Consider the following 12,183-nt stretch of genomic DNA (forward strand, 5'->3'; position numbering starts at 1 on the left):
TACCTGAGGAACGACGACGACCTGCTGCCCGCCTATACCGGGCGTTTGATCACGGAGCGACTGGAGAATTGGACGTACGGCGTCGTCCAAGTTCACCAATCTCGGCTCGACCCCCTCCTCGACGTCATGAAGAAGCTGCGTTCGGAGGGCTTGACCGCCGCCCTCGTTCTCTCGGCCGTTCATCACCGGAGAGTTCTCCCTTTGATGTCTCGGCCGTTGAGGATGGATGAGATGGGCCCCGGCGTTCCACCTCGGGACCTCGAGGCGTGCCGGATGTCCAACGAGGCTCCGGCGGATGACGAAGTCGCGGCCCGAGTCAGGGCTGCAATTGCCGGCGATTTTCAACCGGAGCGTGTTAATGGCTTCCCCATGAGGCCAGATGCCGGCTCGATAGATCTGGTATGTTTTCTTCTTGCGCGCAACCTCGATTCTGGGTTCCTTTTCTTCCCCTCTCCTTTTCTTTTCTAAGTCTGCCTTCATTTTGACAGGGACGGATCGACGTCCGGTCCTCGAGGCCTCCGGTAAAGGAGGACGAGGCCGATCGTGACAAACGGCGCCAATCCGCCGAAAAGCTGAAGTCCGCCAAGGACTCTGCCAAGAAGGGGGAGAAGAAGAAGAACCTCGACCGTCAAGCGTTAGAGGCGCATCGGGCCAAATCCAGGCAGGGGGGGAAGCCTGAGGAAGAATCCCCCAACGATGATGATGACGACGACGACGACAGTGATGATTCCGAGGGGATGACGTCACGTCTCGACCGGATCCTCGAGGGCCCGTCTCGAGGCGACGTCGACTCCCCCCGGACGGAGACGTCAAGGGAGGGTCCGAGTGGATCTCATCGCGCCCAAGACGGGTCAAGACGCACCGCGCCCTCCCCCGGCGCCCAGAGAGAGCGGTCAGGCTAGGCCCCAGGGGAAGGGGCCACTGACTCGCGGTCGCGCCGCGGCCTCCGAGAAAGGAGAGGCCGGCCGCAGGAGCGCTAGTCCCGGTGCCCGTCAGGCGGGAACCGACGCGCCTAGGTCGGCGCCTGCCCTCGAGGGACCTGGAGCCCTGACGCGGGGTGGCTCGAGGCCCGCTAGTCGGGGCGGCGGGAGGCGAGCTGTTCTCCCTGTGGGGTAAGCCCTTTCGATGTTGTGGCTTCTGTCTTCCTGTTCCTCTGCCGATCTTTTCTCATATACCGATCTTTTCTCAGGCTGAAGCGGACCCTCGAGCAGGCCCAGCCATCTATGGCAAAGAGGCTCAAAACGGGAGCCGCCTCCAAGGAACCGGGTTCGTAGTTTATTTCTGGGCCTTGTGATGTCCTTGTGTCGATTACTGTATCGTCTGGCCCTTACCCTTCGCTTTGTAGGCTCCTCCGACTCTCAACCTCCACCCGACGTCGAGAGGGCTCCGGCTCGTCCCGTGCCTACCCCGTCGCCGTCGACTGGTGGTGAGGCGCCCCAGACGCAAACGTCAGAGGGAGCCCCAGAGCCCCCTTTATTGGGGGTCGAGGGGGAACCCATCACCATCAGCGACACGTCTGATGGTGACAGAGCGTCTGGGGGTGCCCGCCCTATGGAGGAGGAAACGTCGACCCCCCATGTCGCGGGATCAACTCCCTGGCCCGCCGGCCTCCGCACCCTCGAGGAGCAGAAAAAGAAGAGGGAGGAGGATGAACAGCGGGAGCGCGAGGCGGCGCGGCAGCCGCAGGAGCACGAGGCGCAACAACAGCAACAGCAGCAGCGACAGCAACAGCAGCATCAGCAGGAGCAGCAGCAACAGCAGCAGGAGCAACAGCAGCAGCAGCAGGAGCAACAGCAGCAGGAGGGCCAAGAGGAGGGACTGCTCGAACCCCAGCCCCAAGGTCCGGCCCAGCCGGCGCTGCCGGAGCCGCAAGAGCCCGGTGAGCAAGAAGAGGATCTGCCGGTGTACGGCCCCCCGACCCCAGTGTGGCTCCTCCCGGGGGCACCTGCCGCGATCCGGGCAGAGCCGGGGCGAGCGGATGGAGTGGTGGCGCTCGCCTGCATGATGCGCACTCCCACCAACCCCGAGTCCGAGATCAAGAGGACGATCTACGGCATGGACGGTATCGCCCCAGGGTTCCTCTGGGAGCGTCGGGCATGGGAGGACCATTTTCCTTCTGAGGAGGATGAGATCGGGACATCGGGGACCAAGGACGGTACTTGGAAGACGGTGGACGATGACGGGCGGTTCCCATGCCTCGTCGACCTGTTCCTGCGCCATGGGGGCTCCCTCGAGACCGTCGAGGATCTCATCCGCGGCGTAAAGGCGCGGGCCGACCGGGAGATGGAGCACTGGTGCCCTGATCGGATCCGCATCCGGGCCTCCCACGACCCGTCCGAGCCTAACATCTTCCTGGACGATCGGAAGGAGGCAGAGAAGTGGGAACACGTCGAGGAGCTCCGCCTTTGGATGAAGCATGTGGTGGGGCTCCTTGCAGATGTTATCAATAACGGGCTCGGCCCGGCCTATTTCGTAAGTGCTTTTCGATCTTCACTCCTCGTGGAATCTTTCGGTTTTGTGTGCTCTAACCGCTCGACTCCTGGTTCGCAGGATATGAAAGAGACCTCCCGCATCAAGTCCAGTTTCATTCACGCCACGAGAGGCGGCTGGGAGCGGCTCCCCCTCCTTATGGATCAGCTCCTCGAGTCGCAGGAGAAGCTCCTTCAGGCCTACAAAGACCTCACAGCGCTCGAGGAGGAGAAGAAAGCGAGGGAGGCTGCCTTAGCCGAGGCTCGAGAGGCCTCAAGGAGGGCGGAGGAGGAGACGACGCTGCTGCGGGAGAAAGCTCTGACGGTCGAGGAGGCCGCGTCCAGAGCCCGGGAGGAGGCCCTGTCTTACAAGAGCGTTATCGCAGATCTGGACAAGGAGAAGGGCCTCCTTAAATCCGAACTGGACTCTCTCCGAGAGTCCTTCCGAAAGATAAAGGTGGAGCATGTGAACGGCGAGGTCGCCAGGGGCGCCGCAGAGGAGGCCAGGAAGAAGGCCCTCGAAGATCTTGAGGTGGAGCGGGCTCGATCCCGCATTCTCTCTAACGATGTCGAGCGTCTGAAGGGAGAATTGCTGGAGAAGAGTGGGGCCATTGTTCAGGCTGGCAAGGCGATCGAGGATCTCCGCGTTGCCAACACCGAGCTGGCACGCTCCAACAAAGAGATCGAGAGGGCCAACACCAGGCTGGTTGGTGAGAACACGGCCCTAGAGGAGACCGCCCGCGGTACGTTTCCTTTATCAGATTTCTTTTTCCGAGGTGTGCTTGGTTTTTCCTAAGGTCTCTTGTATTGGCCTTTACAGGGCTCAAGGACGAACTCCTGGCCGCCCAAGCCGAGGCTCGCAACGCCAAGGCTCAGCTCAAGGCGGAGGTTGCTTTGAACCGTCGAGTGCGGACGGCGATAAGTGATCTCTCGACCTCTTGGGAGGTCGAGCCTATGGATGAGTCGAGGGAGGGTGCTCGAGGCGATGCCCTGGTCGACCAGCTGTGCTACATAGGCGCGACGCTGCGAGATCGGGTGCGGGACGCCCTCCACATCGGGGTGAAGCGGGCGATGGCGGTTGTCTGCTCGGGCTTCTCCTACGACATGGAGGTGGTGTCTCATGGCTTCGTCACCGACATCTCCAAGACCGACGCGGAGAACGAGGAGAGGCTCCATGCCTTGATCGACGACGTGGAGGCTCCTGGGGAAAGGTTGGCTAAGCTTTTCGAGCCTGAGGTGCTCCCTCCTGAGGTTAGCTCGGGCGGAGGCGAGGGCGGTGAGGATCGTGCCGCGGACTGAGGCCTGCGAGCCTGCTCAGGGCGCCTGAGGCCCCTTGTATGATTCTTTGTTAATTCTGTGGTTAAATGATACAGTATCTTTTTGGTAATTGTTAAATGCTTATTTTTTCTTTCCGCTCGATGCTTTTGTTTTTCTTTGCGCCTACGTTTGTATCCCTTGCTCGATCTTTCGTGAAAAACCACCTCGATCACTTCAATGGTGGGGGAGTGAGTAGAGTTTCCGTAGCCCGGGGGCGTAGGAGTTCTCCAGCTCGTTGTCCCTCGGCCTTTGAAGGGCTCGAGGCGCCTTAGCTACTTGAACCGTGCAAGGTTTACTACGTAAGAAAAGAAAACTTCTTGGTTTTTTCGACGTCCCCCTGGTAGCCCCCGAGGGGGTGCTGACTATGATGGGTCATAGTCGGCGCCCCCTTTTAACGTCGAGATCGTGACTTGTGAATCTTCTTGGCACAAAAAGGAAGTTGCTTCGAGGGAAGGACTTTATTTATTCATTCATTCGTTTGCAAAGTCTTGGTACAAAACGTAAGCAGGAACATAAGTTTAGAACTTCTAGGGGTAGAATCGACGTAGCTGTTCGATGTTCCATGCGTTGGTGAAGATTGCCCCCTTTTCGTCCGCCAACTTGTACATTCCCGGCTTCAGGACCTCGGCCACCACGTACGGGCCTTCCCAAGGCGGAGTCAGCTTGTGGCGTCCTTGATTGCTTTGCCGGCGTCGTAGGACTAGGTCGCCCACGTTGAGGTCCCTCTTGCGCACATGCTTGTCGTGGTAGCGTCGAAGCTTCTGCTGATATCTGGCAGAGTTGAGGAGGGCCATGTCTCGAGCCTCCTCGAGTTGGTCGACCGCGTTTTCTTGAGTCTCTTTGTTTGATTGCTCGTTGTACGCCTTCAGTCGAGGTGACCCATACTCGAGGTCTGTGGGGAGGACAGCTTCAGAGCCGTAGACCATGAAGAACGGGGTGTACTTTGTGGCCCTGCTTGGTGTTGTCCTAAGGCTCCATAGGACTGAGGAAAGCTCCTCGACCCATTTCTTGCCGAATTTCTTCAATCGATTGTAGATCCTCGGTTTCAGTCCCTGCAAAATCATGCCATTGGCACGCTCGACCTCGCCGTTAGTTCGAGGGTGGGCTACTGCAGACCAGTTCACACGGATGTGATGCTGGTCGCAGAAGTCCAAGAATTTTTTGCCGGTGAACTGAGTGCCGTTGTCGGTGATGATGACGTTGGGGATCCCAAACCGATGGATGATGTCGGTGAAGAAAAGGACAGCCTGCTCGGAGCGGATGTTGGTGATGGGTCGAGCCTCGATCCATTTGGAGAACTTGTCAATGGCCACCAGCAAATGGGTGTACCCTCCTTTTGCCTTTTGTAGAGGTCCTACTAAATCGAGCCCCCACACCGCAAACGGCCAGGTGATGGGGATCATCTGAAGAGCGTGGGCGGGCAGATGCGTCTGCTTGGCATAGAACTGGCACCCATGACACGAGCGTACGAGCTCGATGGCATCCGCCATGGCCGTCGGCCAGTAGAAACCTTGTCGAAAAGCGTTCCCTACAAGGGTCCGCGGAGCAGCATGGTGGCCGCAAGCCCCCGAGTGTAGGTTCTCGAGGAGTTTTCGGCCTTCTTCTACGGTGATGCAACACTGTAAGACCCCCGTCGGGCTTCGCCGATACAGCTCGTTATCTTCGCCATAGATCACATATGACTTGGCCCGTCGAGCGATACGACGAGCTTCTGACCGGTCTTCTGGCAACTCGCCGCGGATTAGGCAGTCGAGGAACGGCGTGCGCCAGTCGAACGGTCGACCTGGCCGTCGTTCTATCTCCATCACCTCTTCCACCATCAAGAGCGTATCGACAGCATTGGTTGGTTGGGCGGGGGTGGCGTCGACGCCAGCCCCCGTGCCTAGGTCGACGGATGGTTCGTGAAGATCTCTTGAGAATGCATCAGGTGGCACCGTGCCTCTGGTCGATGCGATCTTGGCGAGTTCGTCGGCTGCCTCGTTGTAGCGTCGGGCGATATGGACAAGCTCGAGACCGTGGAATCTGTCCTCGAGTCGACGGACTTCTTTGCAGTACGCTTCCATTTTCGGGTCGTGGCAGCTCGAGGTTTTCATTACTTGGTCGATGACGAGTTGGGAGTCGCCTCAGACGTCGAGGCGTCGGACTCCTAACTCGATGGCAATCTTGAGACCATTGACGAGGGCCTCGTATTCTGCGACATTGTTAGACGCGGCAAAATGAATCCTGATTACATACCTCATGTGGACTCCCAAGGGTGAGACGAACAGCAGGCCGACTCCGACCCCGATTTTCATGAGTGACCCATCAAAATACATCGTCCACAGCTCCGCCTGGACCTGAGTCGGTGGAAGCTGGCAGTCCGTCCATTCTGCAACGAAGTCTACCAGGGCCTGCGATTTGATGGCCTTGCGAGGCGCATAAGTGAGAGTCTCACTCATGAGCTCGACCGACCATTTTGCTATTCTTCCCGTGGCCTCTTTGCTCTGGATTATTTCGCCTAAAGGGAAAGATGAGACCACTATGATGGGGTGGCCAAGGAAGTAGTGCTGCAGCTTACGGCGGGCAAGGATTACGGCATAAATCAGCTTCTGGATTTGGGGATAACGTGCTTTGGTCTCCGAAAGCACCTCGCTGACGAAATATACTGGCCTCTGAACTGGTAGCGCATGTCTCTCCTCCTGCCTCTCGACCACTACCGCCGCGCTGACGACCTAGGTCGTCGATGCGACGTAGAGGAGCAGCGGCTCTGCAGGTTGAGGTGGAACCAGGACTGGTGCCGAGGTCAGCGTCTTCTTCAGCCTTTCGAGTGCTTCCTCGGCCTCGGGGGTCCAAGAAAAGCGCTCGACCTTCTTCAGGAGTCGATACAATGGTAATGCCTTTTCTCCTAGTCTCGAGATGAAACGGCTCAGAGCCGCCAGGCATCCCGTGACTCTCTGCACACCCTTGATGTCTCGGATTGGCCCCATTCTTGTGATGGCCGAGACTTTCTCGGGGTTGGCCTCGATGCCGCGCTGCGAAACGATGTAGCCTAGGAGCATGCCTCGAGGCACACCGAAAACGCACTTCTCGGGATTGAGCTTGATCCGGTTGGCGCGTAGACAGCTAAAAGCAATCTCGAGGTCCTGGATTAGGTCCCCTCGTCGCTTTGACTTGACGACAATGTCGTCGACGTAGGCCTCGACCGTTGACCCTATGTGTTCGCCAAATACGTGGAGCATGCAACGTTGGTACGTGGCTCCCGCGTTTCGAAGCCCAAATGGCATGGTCACGTAGCAATACATCCCAAAAGGTGTGATGAAGGAGGTCGCGAGCTGGTCGGACTCCTTCATTTTTATTTGGTGGTAACCAGAATATGCATCGAGGAAAGAAAGGGTTTCACATCCCGCGGTAGAATCGACAATCTGATCAATACGTGGCAATGGAAAAGGAACTTTTGGACATGCTTTATTTAGACTAGTATAATCGACACACATCCTCATTTTCCCATTCTTTTTCTTAACTAATACAGGGTTTGCTAACCAGTCGGGATGATGAACCTCCTTGATGAATCCGGCCGTCAAAAGCTTGTGGACTTCCTCGCCAATGATCTTGCGCTTCTCCTCGTCGAATCGGCGCAACCGCTGCTTCACTGGCTTGGAACCGGCTCGAATCTCCAACGAGTGCTCGGCGACTTCCCTCGGTATGCCTGGCATGTCCGAGGGACTCCATGCAAACATGGCGGCATTTGCACGGAGAAAGTCGACGAGCACAGCTTCCTATTTGGGGTCGAGGTCGGTGCTGATCGTCAGCACTTTGCCGTCGGAGTTGTTGGGGTCGAGGAGGATCTTCTTGGTTCCTTCTGCCGCCTCGAAGCTGCCCGCGTGGCGCTTAGGCTCTGGAGCCTCAGCGGCCAGGGCCTCGAGCTTCGCGACGAGCTCGGTGGAGCTCTCGACCGCCTCCCCGTACTCGACGCACTCGACGTCGCACTCGTACGCGTGCTCGAAGGAGGAACTGACAGTGATGACGCCTTTGGGACCGGGCATCTTCAGCTTCAAGTAGGTGTAGTTGGGTATAGCCATGAACTTGGCGTAGCCCGGGCGCCCGATGATGGCGTGGTACGTGCCTCGGAACCCAACCACCTCAAAGGTGAGGGTCTCCTTCCTGAAGTTGGCCGCCGTGCCGAAGCAGACCGGTAAGTCAATTCGACCTACTGGCAGCGCCTTTTTTCCTGGCACGACGCCATGGAAACCGCCGGCACTTGGTTGGAGCTTCCCTCTATCTATGCCGAGGAGGTCGAGGGTCTCGAGGTAGATGATGTTGAGGCTGCTGCCACCATCCATCAGCACTTTCGAGAGCCGGGTGTTGACGATGATGGGGTCGACGACGAGCGGGTAGACGCCTGGGGCGACTACCTTGTCGGGGTGGTCCTCTCGGTCGAAAGTGATAGGAGTGCTTGACCAGCTAAGGTACTGGGGCACCGCCATTCTTGCCGCAAAGACTTCGCGACGCTCCCTTTTGCGCTGCCTCGTGGTTAATTGAGTCGAGGGCCCGCCATAGATCATGTAGCAGTCGTGGACGGTGGGGAAGCCATCGTCATCTTTGTTGTCCTCCTTGCTGCCACCCTTCTCTTTCTTGGAGTCGTCACGCGCATCTTTTTTGAACCCCAGACCGTCGAAATGCTTTCTCAGCATACGACAGTCCTTGAGCTTGTGGTTGGCGCCTCCCTTATGGTAAGGGCACGGCTCCTCCAACATCTTGTCGAAGATGCCTCCATCCGGAGGACCTCGAGGTTTCTTTCGATCCATGGCGGCGACAAGATTGTCATCGGAATCCTCCCGGTGGAACAGCCGTGCCTTCTGCTTCTTTTTATTTTTCTTGAGGCCTCGACTGGGGGTCCCATCTTCATCGATGGGCTGCTTGCCTTTTCTTCCTTCAGGGCTGAAGAAGGCGCCGACTGCCTCCTCCCCTGCCGCGTAGTTGGCTACTACGTCCATCAGCTCGTCGACGGTCTGAGGTCGATTACGACCTAACTCCCGCACCAAGTCTCGGCTGGTGGTGCCCGAGACGAATGCTAAGATGACGTCGTGGTCAGGAATGTGCGGCAGCTCAGTGCGCTGCTTTGAGAAGCGTCGAGCATACTCTCGGAGAGTTTCTCCTGACTTCTGTTTACACTTGCTGAGGTCCCACGAGTTCCCAGGCCGTATGTAGGTTCCTTTGAAATTACCCTCGAAAACATTTACCAAGTCAACCCAGTCGTGAATCTGATTTGCTGGAAGTTCTTCGAGCCATCGACGGGCGGTGTCGGAGAGGAAAAGGGGTAGCTGTCTGATGATGGCTCGATCATCACCTCGAGCGCCACCTAGCTGACAGGCCAGCCTAAAATCGGCCAGCCATAACTCTGGTTTGGTCTCTCCATTGTACTTCGCGATGCTGGTCGGGGGTCGGAATGGATTAGGCAGGGGCGTGCTGCGGATCGCCCTGCTGAACACCCGTGGGCCCGGTGGCTCAGGGGCCACCCGGTCCTCGTCGCTGTCGTATCTCCCGCCGCGATGCGCGCTGTAACCGCGCTCTTCCGCGTCTCCGTGCCGGCGGCGTCGATTTTCTTCGATGTCGTGCCGCGCGTCGTGTCGACACTGATTGTAGACGGGGAGGATGAGAGCGGTCTTTCTGCCTCGAGGGGGAGGTTGTTGATGGACTGACACCTCCTTTTCGTTTTGAGGCTGTTCGTCGCGCTTCTCTGTGGCAGCTCCTCGTCGTCGAGATGCCGAGCTTTCGGTTTGTTGAACTGCCGCCACCTGGAGCAATGTCTGTACCTCATCTCGAATGCGTCGGGCCTGGGAATTTGACGGCTCTGGCATGTTACGCAGCAACATCGTTGCTGCCACTACATTCTGGCCTGCTCGAGGGAAACGGCTGACAGGTTGCTCTGGCTCTACGTTGCCGACGATCTGACGATGTACCTCTCGAGCGCGTCTGCGGACACTTCCACCGGGCGGGTAGGGCAGGTCTTGCTCGAGGATTTGCTCGAGCAGGACGAGGCGCTCGCGGTCTTCGTCGAGCTTCATCTTGAGCTCCCGCAGCTGCGCGAGCTGCGCGGTTCTGTCTTCCTGCGGAGGGGGGTCGACTTGTCCGTCGTTCCCAGGCGTCCTGGGGTCTTCTCGTGCCGCGGGGGCTCGACCGCCCGCAGCGGCATCCTGTGTCTCATCGGTAGTTTCTACCGCTCCGTCGATGTGATAGCATTCCCTCGTAGGGTCGTAGCTATCAGTCTCGGAGTCGGAGTCTGTCTCGGCGGCGTAGAAACACCCACGCCCCTCCTCCAGCAATCGCTGCCTGAGGGAGGTGATCGTGTAACGTCCAGGGCCTAGACGACGAAGGCTTCGTACCCGGGAAAGGTCCGGCAGCTCGGACGCTGGCCGCTGCGCTTCCGAGCCACGTGGGAGGACCGTTGGTCTTTCCACGTACGTCCGGGCGTTTGGGCATATCGCTCTGGCGAGCGACGCCGCGGCGTTGTCCAATCCGAATGGCAGTGCCGCTCTTGGAGTGAACAACCCGTGTGGAAGTAGCCTAGCAGCGGTGGGGGAGAGCGCGCGAGACGCGTCCCCTCCCGTCGTTGCGCGGTGCTGAGTCGTCGCGCTTGTTGCTCCGCCACACGGTGCTGCCGACTTGCGGCCCACTTCCTGCCTCGCACGAGTTGTTGGTCGTGATGAGGCAGAGGGGCCGCGGTGGTGCTGTCCGCGCCTCTTCTTAGGCGGGGAGGCGTGGTGGTGAGGGCGTCTCGGGGCCTTCAACCGTGCTGGCGCAACGCGGGCTCCTCCTGGTCCTCTGACTGAGAGCAAGATCATGTCGTAGCCGGAGCCCGTAGACATGAACTCGAGACTCCCAAACCAAATCACCGTGGAGCGCGGAAACGGCGAGGCAAGAGTGGCCATCTGGAAAGGAGTGGGAAATCGATGAAAAAACACGCAGGACCCCTACCTGGCGCGCCAACTGTCGGTGTTTTCCCCCCGGAGAGTCACACCAACGAGTAAATTTGTATGCGTGCTCTCTTTCCCAGATGGTGATGCAAGAAGACACAGAGATTTATCCTGGTTCGGGCAAGAGAAGGCCCTACGTCCAGCGGGGGGGGGGAGAGAGTTTGTATTATCTTGCACCTAAGTGCTTGTACAGGGGTGAATACAAGCGTGGTATGAAGTGTCGTGCTCTACTACGTATGAGCGTGGTCTTGTCCCTCCTGTTCTATTCCTGAGTCCCTCCTTTTATAGTCCCAAGGAGAGACCCAGGGTACATGTATAGGCGTCAGAATAGGAGTCGATAGCAGCATGGAGCGCTGACCTACCCGAGGCTTCCGTACCGGCGTGGCCTCGAGCCGTCCCGTCTTGGTAGCCTGGCGATGATTACGCGTGCTCTGTTATCCTGCTCTGCGCCCCGTCTTGGATTGGTTTACCGGATGTGCGCTCGTACGACCCGACGGCAAATCCGGCGGAGTGGTTGGGATGTAGTCAGTCGACGCCCGACTCGTCCCCTGGAAGGATCCCTGTCTGGTCGAGGTTCGGATGCCGTACGTTGTGCTGATATCTGGAGCGCTGACTTCAGATGTCTCGAGGGGGTCCCGACTAGACGTTCCATCCTCATTTCCCGCGTTCTGACATATCCAGGGTCGTCTGGTGGGAAGGCTGCAAAAAGAACGATGGGACAGATGCTTGTTCCCTTATCACGTCTTCCGTGACCCATGTGTTAGGTGGGGAAGCGTCAGGTGCATTAAATGCCCTGGCTCTCGTGCGCGCGTCAGGTGGCGGACAGTGTTCGTGCTCTCGACGCCTCTTGATTCGCTCGAGACCGCTTCCGTATTCGACGGCAGTTGGCGCTCGAGCCCTGATCGATTCGCTCGACGCTACTCCCGTCTTCGAGGCCGCGGCCGTCGACGGTTGCGCGTATGTATGGACGGAGCGTCGAATCGAAGATCTAGTCTTATGTACGGATGGTCTCGTTATATGTATTGGTGAGGGTACCCCTTGTTGATACCCTCGACAGGAAGTAACTTGGGTAATGAATATTAAGTTAGCGGCTGCTCGGTACGCCATGGCTATGGGTATCGACTGTCGAGCGCCCCGGCGAAAACTTGCGAGTGGCATCCTATTAGTTGGACCCTGTGAAAGGTCTCGTAGTGAGACCCTGCGTGCTCACCTTGGCAGTGTTTTGGGGAGTCATGACCCCGGGCAAATGGGAATCACGACTTGGAGTGAACGTGCACACCTATGCAGAGTGTAAAACTGATATATCAGTCGTGCTCACGGTCACGAGCGGCCCAGACCCTCACTTGATGAGCAAATTGGATTTCACTGGATACTTGGAGATGGAACTTGGCGAGGTTGCTACCTCGTGTTTTGGAGGAATGGCTATTCCGTGTTGGCAGGATTGC

Source organism: Sorghum bicolor, chromosome 1 (assembly GCF_000003195.3).
Source record: "Sorghum bicolor cultivar BTx623 chromosome 1, Sorghum_bicolor_NCBIv3, whole genome shotgun sequence".
Lineage (NCBI taxonomy): Eukaryota > Viridiplantae > Streptophyta > Magnoliopsida > Poales > Poaceae > Sorghum > Sorghum bicolor.